The sequence below is a fragment of the Leuresthes tenuis genome, unplaced genomic scaffold (genome assembly GCF_036924035.1).
Source record: "Leuresthes tenuis unplaced genomic scaffold, fLeuTen1.0.hap1 SCAF_1, whole genome shotgun sequence".
Taxonomy (NCBI): domain Eukaryota; kingdom Metazoa; phylum Chordata; class Actinopteri; order Atheriniformes; family Atherinopsidae; genus Leuresthes; species Leuresthes tenuis.
Window position 1 is genome coordinate 20078955 of NW_027325355.1, and position 14272 is coordinate 20093226.

Consider the following 14272-nt stretch of genomic DNA (forward strand, 5'->3'; position numbering starts at 1 on the left):
ATCTGGAGGGAGAACCACTAGAGGGAGGTATAGTCTCTCTTTCTCAGCTTCCACCATCAGGCCTTCTGTCTCATGGTGGCTTTAGATGCCTTAGTGTATACAAAAAGTGCTCATTTCAATGTCCCATCTATAAACATCACATGTCTGAGCTATCCAAACAATTCATGTGTGGCCACAGCTGAAAAATGCTCTTCAGCCCCACGTTTTGCCACATGGCCTCTTTCAGCCAGCAGAAATTACACGTCAGCTTTCGTTTCGTTCTCAAAAAAAACGATTCTTTCAGCTTGGATTCTTTTGCCGTTTGTGAAAAAGTGCAAACTCTGGTATTTTATGTGTAGACATCTGTTTACTTGTTCAGAGAGCCATCTCTTCCCTCAGCCCAGCCTCTCATCTTTCCAGATAACACTTTGAGAAAATGGTCTGTTTAGGAGGCCAGAGTACAGAGAGGCTGAGAGGCTTGACCACCGAACTGGAACAGCTTGGATCTTCAAATCTTTTTTTCTTCCCTCTCTATCCTTCATTACTGTGGCTGAATGTGATTTATCCAATAGTATAGAACTGTTTGTCAGTGACTCTACTGCTGACATGTCGTTTAAATTAATAAAAAAAAAAAAAAGGAAGAAGCTTGCTGAAGCTACAGTATATTTGTTTATTTTCTATGTGTGAAGGCTGCCTTCTTTTCTATCTCAGTGCCCCGGTGCAGTGAACCCTCACTGATAGCTGGCAAACAGTCCAGCTGTATGCCTCCAGCAGGCACATCTGCAGCTTCACCAGCCTGAGGGCTCACGGCCCCTCAGAGGTGACAGAACTTCCTGCCAGGACCGAGGTTAGCAACGAAGATACTCAGGTCATGTGCCTGGTGGTTTTATTGGAAATACGAGAATTTTAGGAGTTTTTGGTAACTGTTTGATGTCATCTTTGATGTAAAAAAAACTTGGGCTACTTGATTTGATTAAGTCAAAATTCTAGATTTTCTGCCTAACAAGACAAATTTAGGATCTTTTCACACTGTGAAACAAGAAGGTCTGTCACAGGGATAAAATTGTAGCTGATAATTACTTGTATGACAATGTTTTTTTTTAATTTATTTATGTCACTATTGTCATTATCATATGCCTGTTAATGTTGACCATATAAGCTCTTAATTCGCATTAAATAGAACTATAGCAGAAAATATGTTTCAGTTTGCCTTCTGAATTTTATAAACAAAATTTGCACAGGGCATATTGTCCGTTTACAAGGACAAATATACAATGCACTATGTCCAAAACAGGTCATATCCTTCTCATAAGTGAATATAAGAGGCGTAGCCACAAGAAGAACAAGCAATTCCATTCATGCCATCTGCAAATATAAAGAAAGTGCCGATTGCGATGGAAAGAGAAAAAAGAAAGTCAAAATGGGACTTTTTCTGTACAGGTGAATGGTATTGATTGTATAGAAAAAATAAAATAAATAAATAAATCCACAGCTACAACATAATGTTTGTGACAGGACTAGTTTAAAATTAAGTACACGCCAATTGTTCATTACTGTCCCTCTGAAACTGAAAAATAATGCTCCTTCACTCATTTGGTGTGAAACTGTACCACACCAAGTAAAATGGGCTTTTCCAAATAATGTTGACCAATCCTAAAGAAATATTTAAATGTGTAGTCTGCCATTTGCAAAGCTGAAAGGCCGACGTCATGAGTAGCATCTAGACGACGGTTAAAAAGCAGCTCACATTACATATTTAGAAATATAATCTTTTCTCGAATGAGGAACTTAACCACAAACCATTGTTGCACTACATTTGAAAAGAGTTAGCTATCCATTTACCAATACTTCCACATCATGCGAAGCCAAGCTGAACAGATGCCGTCTGTAGCCTCATGTCATTTTGTGAGACAGGGCTGATGTTGGAATATAACCTAACCAATGACATGAAACCAAATAACCACACTCCTTCAGGAACTGCCTATGACTTTACAATAAGCTAATGTCTTTTATGAAACCCCTCTTGAACATGTAAAAAGATAACAAAACAGCTTGTTGCTAACCTACTATGCTAAGCTAATACTCACCTGTCATTCACAGAAAAGGCTCAGAAGCAGGTATGTTAATGTGCTTAATAAAGAAAGAAATTATCTGTTCTTCCAACAGGTAAATTAACAAAAAAGATAAGCGGCACCTAACATTAAAACCTCTGTACTCCCATGTCTCTCAGCTTTTCCCGCCACAGTAAAGGTAATGTATTAGGTGCCCTCTAATGTTAATTTCTGGGCTCATTAGAACTAACTCTTTCAGGCAGGTGTAATTAGGTTACAAAACTGCTTGTTTTTTTGTTTTTTTAACATTCTTGAAGTTAACGAACACAGTTCCCTGAAAATATTGTGAAAGTTGTTAAATAAAACTGCTAAGATTTGAAGTAAGGCGTTCATGCAGTTGCAGAGCCAGAAGACTGGCATGCGTTTGACCCAGAGAAACAAAGTGACTCGACCAGCTGTCAAATTGTCAAATCCCTTCATGCATTAGCCTTGCTGAAAATTCATGAATGCAAGCTGAAAAATGATCTGCCAGCCACTGTGTCCTTTTACTGTTCCCCATTAGATTCACTGTGAAAGACGGAGACGGTTCAGTTCCCTGTGACTGACTCAAGGCCCCAATCTTCCACTGTTTGACCTTCCAACTGTGTTTTAAGGTGAAACCAGGAAAAACAGAATGTGTCTGTGTGTTGTCAAGCCACGAACAGACAGCTGACATTTACTGGCATTTCTGGCAGCAGGTGTATTTGAGAGAATCTTATCAAAAGATACATTTTTGTCACTCCTTCTCATCCCCTTTGTCTGTGATGACTGCCAGCTGGACTCACAGGTCTCACAGTTTGATGTAAACATATCTACCACAATGCAGAAAGCACAGGCACACAACCAACATACCAGCTGCAATGTTCGATTTCTGTTCTTTGAAGGCCATGGTTTGAAAAACGCTCCTTGCATCTGAGACCTCCACCGACTTCGTTCACAGTTTGCTCTAACAAGAATCTTGAGAACAGAAGGCAGAATTAATTGGGTATTTGCATTTGTCAGATTTTAATTAGGCTAATTGGACCAGCAGGTTATAGTTAAGTCGGATAGTTTTGCCCAGAGACAGAAGAAGGTGTGAAAAGTACCCTCGGCTGTGGATGCAGGGATTTTCTGAAACTTTCACCTTATGAAGCGGTTCCCCAAGTAAAAGTCATTTTCATTATGACTGTCTAATTATCCGAGGAACTTGTTACATTTGATTATGATGCCAAGATTCATGTTCTAAAGTCAAACCAAACTAAATGTACAAAACAGATGGCAGGGAAATATTTCAAGACAACGGAAGTACAACTGAAAACATCCTACAAATAATACACAGGCATCTTCTGGTCACCAATTAACCTGCTGTTGGGTCCTCCTTGTTTTGGCATGTTGCTTTCTTGATGTGTGGACGTGTCAGTGTTTATAGATTCTACCATTTGAGTGGATGACTAAAACAAAACGGGGGAGGCTGGAGAGATAAATCTTAAAGATAGGAAAAGTTCACGTCTTTAAGAAGAAGAGAACATATCAGCACTTATTGCTCTGAGCTTGCGGCTTTTTTTTTCATCTTTCTTCTCTTTTCTCTCAGCTGCTTTCTATTTGGAAGAACTCAGGCAGGTGAGCTTACTACAAATCAGCGGGATTTCTTGATGTTCCAACAGGGTTGCTTTCTCTCACCTCTGTATTACCTGACTCCTGCACAATATTTGACAGCTTTGCTTTGTATCCCATCTATACATCTATACATTGGACTGTGTCTCAGTCCTCCCGTCCTCCTCATGGTCATCAAAAATGTGGGCGAAAAGACTGATAAACAAGATTCAAAAGATTTTTTTGCTTCAGTTATTAAAACCACATTATCTTCTATCAGATAACTGGAAGAACCTTTTCGAGAACATTTTCCCCAAATTGTATTTAAAGCCATATCTCTGGAAGATATTCAACACAGGAGAAAGACAACATGCAGTTCCAAATTATTTTCAGTTGTGAAAGAGTCCACAAGACAGCAGGGCAGTTCATCAGCACGCTGCATAGAGACATGACACTGCAGTCTTGGCTGGAAGCTGTCAAGTTATGTTCACAGCCACAATGTACAGCAAGTTCAGGCTACAGATACTTTTACATTCTGCCATGGTTGATTGTTTCATGCATCTCACCAGTGCTAAGTTCAAATCTGGCCTCTGAAACCACTTTGTTTCATTGAACAGCTGATATTAAAATGAGGGATGCTCTTTTTGTACCTGTGTACAGGTGAGGTACAAGTTCTAATGAATACAAGTTGCTGGGTTGCCACAGTTGAATTTAGACATTCAAATATCTGAGTTATGGGAACATGCGAGAGATATTAAGACCTTATTTAAGATAAATAAGACCTACGTGCAAGGATAGAGTTTTTACTATGTTATTATTATCATTGCCATAATCATTTGAAAGTGACTCAAAAAAAAAAAATTCTAGTTTAACACATGAACTGGCTACTTGATAGTCTTAGAAATAACTGGGAGGAATCTCATTTCAGACTGATACACAAGGAATGAAGAATAAAACAAAAAGGCAGCTCAATTTAACTTACCAAAAACTGAAGCCACCGGGAGTCCAAAGGCTGGGAGGAGTGGTGCTACAGATCAACTGGAAAGCCATCCAAAGAGGTTGAGTACGGAAACCCCAAGGCCCTTCTTTAGACCTGCTTGATAGTCAGCAGGGATAGATAACTCTAACATGGGCTTGACAATGTCTCACTCGGGGACTGTGGCGATATCAGCCCACTCAGCTGCTGGTCCGAGGGGAAATGACAGTGGGATCAGGGGAGGTAATGACAATTCCCAAGTTTTTGTGGCCGCTGACTTGGATTCAGGGACAGGGAAGTTCATCTGTCAGTTGACTCAGATCCAGGGATTGGTTCAGGAACAAATGAGAAGGCCGACTCTGGGGTTTAGTCTCGAACTCAGATCCTAAAAACATTCTTAGAGACAGCAGGTACGTTGTCTGACTGTGGCTCCCGCTTGGACCTGGTGTGGGTGAGCTGTTGCAGGGGGACTGGGCCGTATAGTAAAGTCGGTGGCAGGACCATCTTCACAGTGTATACAGAAGAATGACATCTTCAGGAGCCTCTTCATCCATTGAAGAAGAAGTGTTGTGGCAAGGCAAGTCCCAGAGGAATGAAGAACTCCTAGGCGGGATCAAATTATGATCAGGCTCATTGTGTGTCAACCGATGGGTTGGCTGGAAAGCAGCTTTCATGGTATCAAGCTGACTCAGGAACAGAATCAAGAAAATGCCCGCTGGGTGCATGTTCTTGGTCAGGTGGCACGGTCACCTTACCTGGTCACGATTCAGCAATGCTGGCCAAGATGCACAGAACATGGAATAAATTACACAAACAGTAACTTACTTCAGGTATAAACAGAAGTAAGCTCTGCAACAGCTTAAAAAAGCAGCTGGGAAGTCCAACATAGGAATTCATCCAGTCAAGTATTGTCCAAAGAAACTACTGAAAAGGACTTTTAAAAAAATCTAGTAATGCAAGAACTGCAGGTAAGCTCTGGGCTGAAAATGCAATTTATGAAAGGAGAAAAGAAAAGGAAACTATAGAAAAAAGGCAGACATACTAGATGGAGAGAGCAATAAGGCACAGGTGAACCAGATCAAGCAATCAAAAAGGAGGTACAAAAACACGAGGACAGGAAGCAACACACAGCAGGACACTGGCTTACAAAATAAAGTACAGAATGAGCATAGCAATGGCAAAGAGGAAACTAATTGTTTCATATTCTACTAAAACACCTATTTACAGTACCTGAGTGGCCTTGTGAGTGGCATGAATAGAAAATAAATCTCTATGATAAATCATATAATCGTCCTTATGTTCCTGTTTTACTTCTTAATGTATAATTGAAACAATGATATAGTTTAGTTTCCACTGCCTGTTTTTAAAACATGTTATAATTAGTGTAACAATTTGGGACACAGACTCATATCATCCTCACACCTTTGAAAAGTCCTTGTCTTGATCTGTGTGTTACAAATCCTCACTTTGGTTGGATTTGTTCTCTTATCCTATAGAGGGAGCACCTGTGACATTCTCACTCCTGTTTGCTGCCTGTGGTTTAAAGTGTGTGTACATATGATGATGATGCTGTTTCACTGCTTAAACATTCCTGACGAAATGCAATGGACCAATCACTTTCTGTACTCAGCAGGTGTGTTACGCTCCAAAAGGTCATGAATTAGACTGGGAGAGAGGGTGTCAGTGATGGCAGGAAAATGGGCATCATGTCTCAAGAGTCTTTGTGCAAGCATCGATCAAATGTGTCAACGCAATATCCTCTACCATTTCCGTTGCATTTTCAGTTGTAATTTCACAGCATTCTTATGCCTGACTGACTGTGGATATCCATACCACTACGGCTGGCATCTCATAAAACATTTGATGAGATTTATTGCAGTAGACCTGCAGAAGTCCTGGGCGAACAAACATCTGCAGACATGCCATCAGAGTCATTTCACACAAGCTCGAAAGATGTTTATTCAGCTGTGATGGTCAAATGGATTCATGGACACATTAAAGGATGAGGAGAGAATCGTTTATTGGGGCACTGGCATTCATTCTCATGCACAAGACTTCCACCGTCAGTCATGAGGCCTGGTGGGAGAAGCTGTCGGTGGACTGGAAATGCCACCAATGTCTCCTCTGCTGACAGACAGCACAGCAGAAGGAGAGCCAGACAGAGGAATGTGGTTTGAAGCGGCTGGGTTTTCACATTTTAACTAATGAAAATCAGCAAGCATGTTACAGTTTCATTGCTTCCACACCGTCTTATTCTGCATGGTGGATGACACTTATGCACACTTACAGTACATTTTCAGGGTATTTTAAGAAATAACCTTCAATTTCAACTTTTGTATGAGCCGCACCGGAGTTACTAGATGGCATGTGACAAAAGTTGAGGAAACACTTATAGTATGTTAATCATTTGTTAATAAAGAAAATGAATCAAGGCAAAAACATCATTGTCTCAGCTTTCGGGAATTACAGTACATTAATTACATTTCCACCCTTACTGCTGTGCCTTGGGTTCAGTTCTGTACAGCAAATGTTGGCATGTTACTGAGCTAAATCTCAATGTGTTCAAGCTCATAAACGTTTGCAACTATCAGCTCGCTTCTTGTGCTCTTAGATCATTGTACCTTTACTTCAAACCTAGTTTTCTGACCCTGAAAATGCCTTTATAATCTTCTGACCTCGTCATTCCTTCGATATTTTCAGCGCCCCCAGCACTAGAGGGAGGAAGCAAAGCAGCCAAACAGCATGATAGAACCTCCAAATAACTGTGGGTCAACCATGAAAGCTTTTATAAACGTTATTTTTTGCATTTTCTACAATCTTTTCTGTAAACAGCGGTGTCCTCTTTGGTCGTCACCTATGGAGTCCCCCTTAATCCAGTGTGCAGCCTGTGGTACGGCCTGAAACCAGCTCTCCAGATTGGTCCAGGTCAGTCAGATAATTAGTCGATTGTGTCGCATTGGCGTTTCTTCTTTTGCCGAATAGTTTTACAGCCATGTGAAAGCGAAGGTTCCTTTCCATGGTTTACAAATCAGAACATAATAGAAGAACAATCTGGTCCCTACATGTCTTAAAATAAAAAACAGAAAATACAACTTCAGATGAACAGCGACACCGGCATACAAAACCCTGTCATTATTAGGCAAAAATCAAGCAAAATGCATTTGTGCTGATCTGCCCTGTTTGTTTTGTTTTTATATTCCAACTTTTCCTTATAGCAGCACACAAAACACTCAAGGTGTGGCATTACCTGGCCAAAGATAACAGTTAACACACACCTGAATGCTCCAAACCAGGTGCTCACACTGATTAAGTGCATTTGATTAGCATCGTCTGACTGCTACTTACCCTTTAACTTACTTTGAAGACGTAGAGTCTGGCTTAGTTTTTGTTAAATAAATAAGATCACAGTTCAATATATTATGTTTTGTTGTTTGTCTGAGGTTGCATTTACCTAATTTTAAGACCTGATAAGGATTAGGAAATTTTGTATAATGTCTTGATAAATAAAAACTTTTATAGGTAGGATTTAAAGAGGATCTTATTGTCATGCCAGTTTTAAGCGAACGGTTACAAAATGCCAACTGGAGCAGCTTAACAAAGTTTATTTCTTTTTTTTTTTCTCCTAACAATTCAGAGTAATTGCCTCAACAGCTGCCGGCACACACGTGGACAATTACCTTCTGCGAATGGCTGAAATTGCTGAGTGGCGGCTGCACCCACGGGTGAAATTGTTGAAAAGCCCAATGTGTTTCACACTATGATTAACTGACAAAACTGTCTGACTCATCAGACTAAAAAGCTCTTCCAAACAAGAGGGGTTATTGTGTGAATAAATATAGCAGAAACAGGAGAGGTCAGCTTTTATTTTGGGGGGGCTTTTTTAAATGTGCATCTGTAAGTCTGTTTGGACATCTTGACCTCCTCTAAATGAGACACACACTCACAAGCACAAACACTAATCAAATGTCATACTCTATCACCAGTTTCCAAGGTCACCAAACCTGCACGCCTACTGCACGGCAAAGAAAAACACTTTATTTTTCTTGCTGTTTGTGCTGCAGTCAGGCATTGATCTCCCCGTCTAGCTCACTCTCTTCGCCCTCTGCTCCAGTCCATTTTTCCCCATTCTGCACCTGCAAAGAGGCAGACGAAAATAAAGCTGCCTATCTCAGAAATATCCAAAGGAAGATCTGTCTCCCCCTCTCTCCAACCACAGAGCTATGGCTTCAAAGCTGCCCTCTGAAAACGGGGGATTAAAAAAAAAGCACTCGATATGGCCGCTACCTGCCACGGTGGAGTTGTTTTGTGAATGAACCAACATGCAGAGTTACCTGTGGGATCTTTTTGACCAAACTGTAACCTGCTCGTCTTTTTTATTCGTGTGGTGAATGCCTATTGGTGCAGAGGAGACTGCAATGAGATAGGTTTTCTCTTATTATCTCAACCTTCAGAAACAGAAAATGCCGAGCTGAACTCATTTAGCCACAATAGTCGAGACAGCATTTTGAAAAGTCCTCAGGTAGTAATTTATCTTTCAGAACACACATTCATTCATGGTTAACAAATTGTCAACAAAAGCTGCTGAAATTCTGATTCACTCACTAATTGCAAAACAACACCCGACCTCAGATACAGTCTATTAATTTAATTCTTGAATTAATTAAAAGAGATGTAATAAAACAAACATTAACTGAGTTCCCACTATTGTCCTCCTCTTGGTGACCAGTCCCAATAAACTGTTCTGTGGCTGAACCCAAGTGCTGACCCCTGCTCGTTCAGCCGTCTGGATCCTGCTACAGTTACAGCCGTGTACCAATAGGCCACTCAGCAGGACTCCCAGCAAGCTGATGACATTTGACTGGCAAAGGTCTTGGACTTGTGGTGGGGGGATATAAGTTTATTAAATGCTGCTCAAAATAGAAATAATAACATGAGATATTCAGTTTTCAGATTTGGAACGAGCTGTCTGGTGTATATTTTTGTATTTTGCATTATTCTAGGTGTCAGTTAAGTTTCTAATCAGGCTTTCATCCCCTTGGAACTTTTCTGTTTCACTTCAGCTTTTCACAACAACATGCTTGCAAAATGTGAATTAATTTGGCTTTTTAATGTGTTGAAATATTCATAAACTCAAGGAAAAAAATGCAAATGAAAACAGAGGAGTCCTACAATAAACAACTAGTACACACACGTGTTCCAGATGTTATTGGTTTAGAAATTAAGCAGGCCATGAATAAGATCCACTAGAGACTTTGCAGACTTTAAAGCACTCAAAGTCGAATGAGTACAAGACTCTTATTAGTAAGCTGAGAGCTGATGAAGCAGCTCAATAACAGAGGATTTGAATATTCCACATTTTAAAAGGACATCTGTGTGTGTTTGTCAGATGAGAGCCTGTCCGGGAAATCCCATTCAAATGAAATGCAATATTTATGAATTCTGATATTGAATGCTTCTTCCTCACTTCAATATTAAACCTGCTGAGGTGCCCTTCAAGATCTTGTAATAATCCACTTCTCCTTTTCTCTGTTTGCCCCATCTGCCTGTTTAATAACATTACTCACACACAGATATCTCAACATAAAGCTGGTGCATACTCTTGTGTTCTTAAAAAAGAAAATTTCCTCACTTTTGTTCGAACTAATGCACTGTTTGTACTGTGAGACACCCGATCATCTCCAAACAGACATGGATAAACTTTAACTCAATTCAATGTCATTGGGCAGCTGCACTGGCCAGTAAAAGTATGCTTTAACCTTTTTGTAGTTTTGCATTTGAAGCAACACTTCCATAGAATATATTATTTACATTGGTATTATGAGATGATAACAATCAGGGAGGCAGCACTGATTCTGAGCTGTTATTTTAGCTGTAGTTTCAGATATAGAAGAAGTGCTATTTCTCCATGGCAAGTTTGAAGATTTATCTGCTTTTAAACCATTTGAATGGGCATTTGAATCTACTGAATTTGAATATATGAAACTGTGGAGAATGAGGAGAGGAGGAGGAGGACAGAGGTGCAACAGCCTGAGGTTGGTGAACTTGAGAGAGCGAAATTACTCTGCAGCGAATCGCTCCACTCTCGAAACAGCTTTTTCAGAAAAGGCACTTTCATGTAGGATTTCTTCTCCTGTTAGAGTGGCAGCAGTCAGCCCAGTGGAAATAATCAATGCAAGCGTGATTGTCTGCAAGGTGTGCTCTAACGACAGGACGTTATGTCTGTTTGTGCCACAACTCGCCGCACTAATGGGTGGTCGGTTCTCAGGGCAGACTGCATCTGCTCTCACCCACATGTGGACTGTTGTCTTCCTGCAACCACTCACCTCCCACAAGATTTCAGTGCCGTGCTTCCACTTGAGTCAGACTTTAGTAGAGATCCTTTCCATAATGATGTCAGACTCTTATAATGACAACATGAGATGCAAAATTCCTGCAGTTTTCCTCTGTAAATCATATTGCTGTGGTTTAGTCGCCACTGGCCACAGTGTTCTCAGTCAAAATGGTTAGAATTACAGAGATTTTTGTCAATATTCTACAACAACACACAAATACATGATATCTAGGCATTTTCTTTTAATACAGTAAGTTCACAAAGTGCCTTTGTGTCTTTGAACGTAATAGTCATGTGAGTCTCAGGCATCTAAACGAGCAAAGAATTGAAATACTTGAGTGTGCCGAGAACATTTCGAGATTAAATTTACTGCAACATCATTTCACAACAGCAGTTTAACACTATGTTCACTTAAATCTGTTTTTGGAAGACTGCTATTTGGCTTCTGAGCACTGGTCAAGCTCAACATGATGCCGCTCCAGAGAGATGAGAAGTGACGCTTGAAGTGGACGTGATTGCTGTGAAAATCTCCCGATGACTCACTGCTTTTGAGCGTGTGTTTGCACCAGCACCAGCATGGACGGGGCGTGTGTGGAGAAGCCTAAATCTTTGGAATTGGATGTGTAAATATATCAGTGAGATAAAGCAGTTGGGTGTTATAATGTACTGTACATGTGCAGAATACTGGGGGCATCTCGACATAAAGGAAACGTTCCACTTTGAATCACATTTCCTGCAGTGAACAGAGGAAAAGCAAGTCAAATTATGCTGAAAAGTCACATTTACCTTTTATAGCAGAGGTCACATTCAGTGTGCAGTCCCATTTTTGTTTGCTTCCATATGGAATAATAATTTTCATTATCTCTTTCTGTTTTTCTCAGTTCGCTGCTCCTAATTTGCATGACAGTTGAAAACAATATTGCCAAAGCAGCGAGACAAAGGCTGTCTGTGTCTGTAATTTTGTTCTCTTTTCTCTCTTTCAGAGCCTCTCAGATAATGAAATGTGTCAATGTCATGAAAGTGTGTCAGAGACTACGTTTCCAAGCCTCTGTCCAGGCTAAAATCAGGAGCAGATTCAAGCACTTATCAACACGCTGCAGTGAATATCCCATTTATGAAGTGAAAATTAATTTTCCTATTCAGCAGCATGTGATCTGAAATTATGAAGAATTCAAACCAATTTAAATGGTTTTGCCGCACATTTGTTGCTTCAGTTCCCATATTTATTGCGCTGCAGTTGAAGTTCAATATCAGAGCATGAATTTTGGTCATCCATCAAGCTGATGACACAATCTGAGACTGCCTTCACCAGGGAACAACGTCAGCATTTGCAAAACTAATAACTCTGCTTTAAACTATAATTTTGCACCATATTCAACCAAACTTTTTACTAGCTCTCAGTGGACTGAAGGAAATCTAAAGCTTCTTGTTCCGGGAAATGTCACACATGGCTGTAGGTGAGAATGAGCTAAAACAAACTGACATACTGTCACCCTCCAAAATAACATCTGTCTACTATTTGGTGCAAAGCTGGTTGTAAACATCAACTTTTTAAAGTTTTTCAATAAAAAACAACTGCCCGCAGTGCTCCACGGCAACACCTCATGTGCCGTTAAAGTAAATGAGAATATAAAAGCTCCAGGCTTTTCAGCCAAAACACAGAGCTCAAACATGATGACAATTCTTTGTAGACCTGAGGGGAACTGCTTTTCTTTTGTGTGTGTGTGTTCGTCACCATGAGCAACAGCTTCAATATTACATGTATTCGATCGACTGCTGACAGCAGTTTTCTGTGCAGCTTTTATTTAATTTCCAATTATAAATTATCCATCACAAGAGAATAGTTGCCAAATACAATTAAACAGCTACCTACAGTTTACAGCAATTTCCATGGTAACCAATACACAGATCACTCAAACCTGAACTATTCTCAGTTTTATAATTTCCTTCCTCCAAAGATCTCTTCATTCCAACATCATTACAGAGGTAGCTCTACAATCCCCTTTCCTGTGATGCTTTATTGGTTGCCATAGCAGCCAACGAGTATCTGTGGTGCCAGGCAGAAGTAGGCTCTGATTGGCTAATCAGTATTCAAACTGTGTAATATTTGTTACCTCTTTGCGATCTTTTGCTGTACAAACACCAACGTTGTCAGGACTAGTGTTGCTCATGTTTATGTTTATGTATTTGGCAGATGCTTTTATCCAAAGCGACTTACAGGTAGGCAGATAGGGTAAGGGGGTCTTGCCTAAGGACTAATGGATTGTTTATGATTAGTTTAATTATTTGGGTTTAGATTTGGCTGTCCATAATCATATGAATGTAAACTGTGTCCTCAATCTCATCCTTTCTTCACTAACCCTTCTTTTTTTGTCATGAAAAGGGAGGATAGAAGGAGGCATATGGTGAAAGAAGGTGATATGACAGGTGGAGAAGAAAATGTGAGAGGTTGGAGAAAGGCAATCTTAAACGAACTGAAGAGAAATGAGGTCAAGGTCAGGAAGAAAGCCAAGTGAAGAACGAGTGAAAACAACTCTGTGACAAGCGTCTCCCTGACAAAACTGACCTCTTAGCTTCATGTTAAATTCTTAGTTTGAGGAAGTTTGAGTCTGGACGTTGTATCAGAGCCTGAAGAGAGGAACAAAAAAAAAAAGATGTCAGTCAAATGGAAATCAAAGAGTGGAAATCTGAGTGACTGTAAGCAGCCTGGTTTCTATGGGCATGATGCTGCTGTGCAAAAACTTCTTGGGGAGAGGGGGGTTAAAATTAGATGTGGCCCTCTTGTTTCACATCTCTTGTCAGATTGGAGATGCAAGGTTTCATGTGACAGTAGCAATGAGGGACATTGCAGCTTGAATTGGCCATGATTACTATGAAAACCATCCGCTGTGTGTATGTGCATAAATGTGTGTGTGAACTGGAGTGCCTGTTGTCTTTGATGATAATGAGGCAGACAGAGACAGGCTCTCAAGCAAGCTCTCAATGCCACCTCAAACGCACTGCAGCATGGGCATCCCGTTTATGTGTGTGGGTGTGTGTGGTTGTGCATTTGTGGCAGATAGGACACCAAAAATCTCAGCTCGATACTATTTTAATGAAATTAACCAAAAAAGGCAGAAAATGGAAACATTTTGTGCCATGTGATAACAAAATGTAATTTTGCTTTCTGGCTACAATTGGCTGCTTTTTAATGAGAGATTACTGTTGAGGGATGTCGCTTTGTGAATAATGCAGTTTTAGGGGGCCAGAGGGATCTCACGGGTTGAGTCGCGCTGGTGGAGCCTAAGTCACAAAGTTCCCTTTTTATTCCTTTAGATATTTACT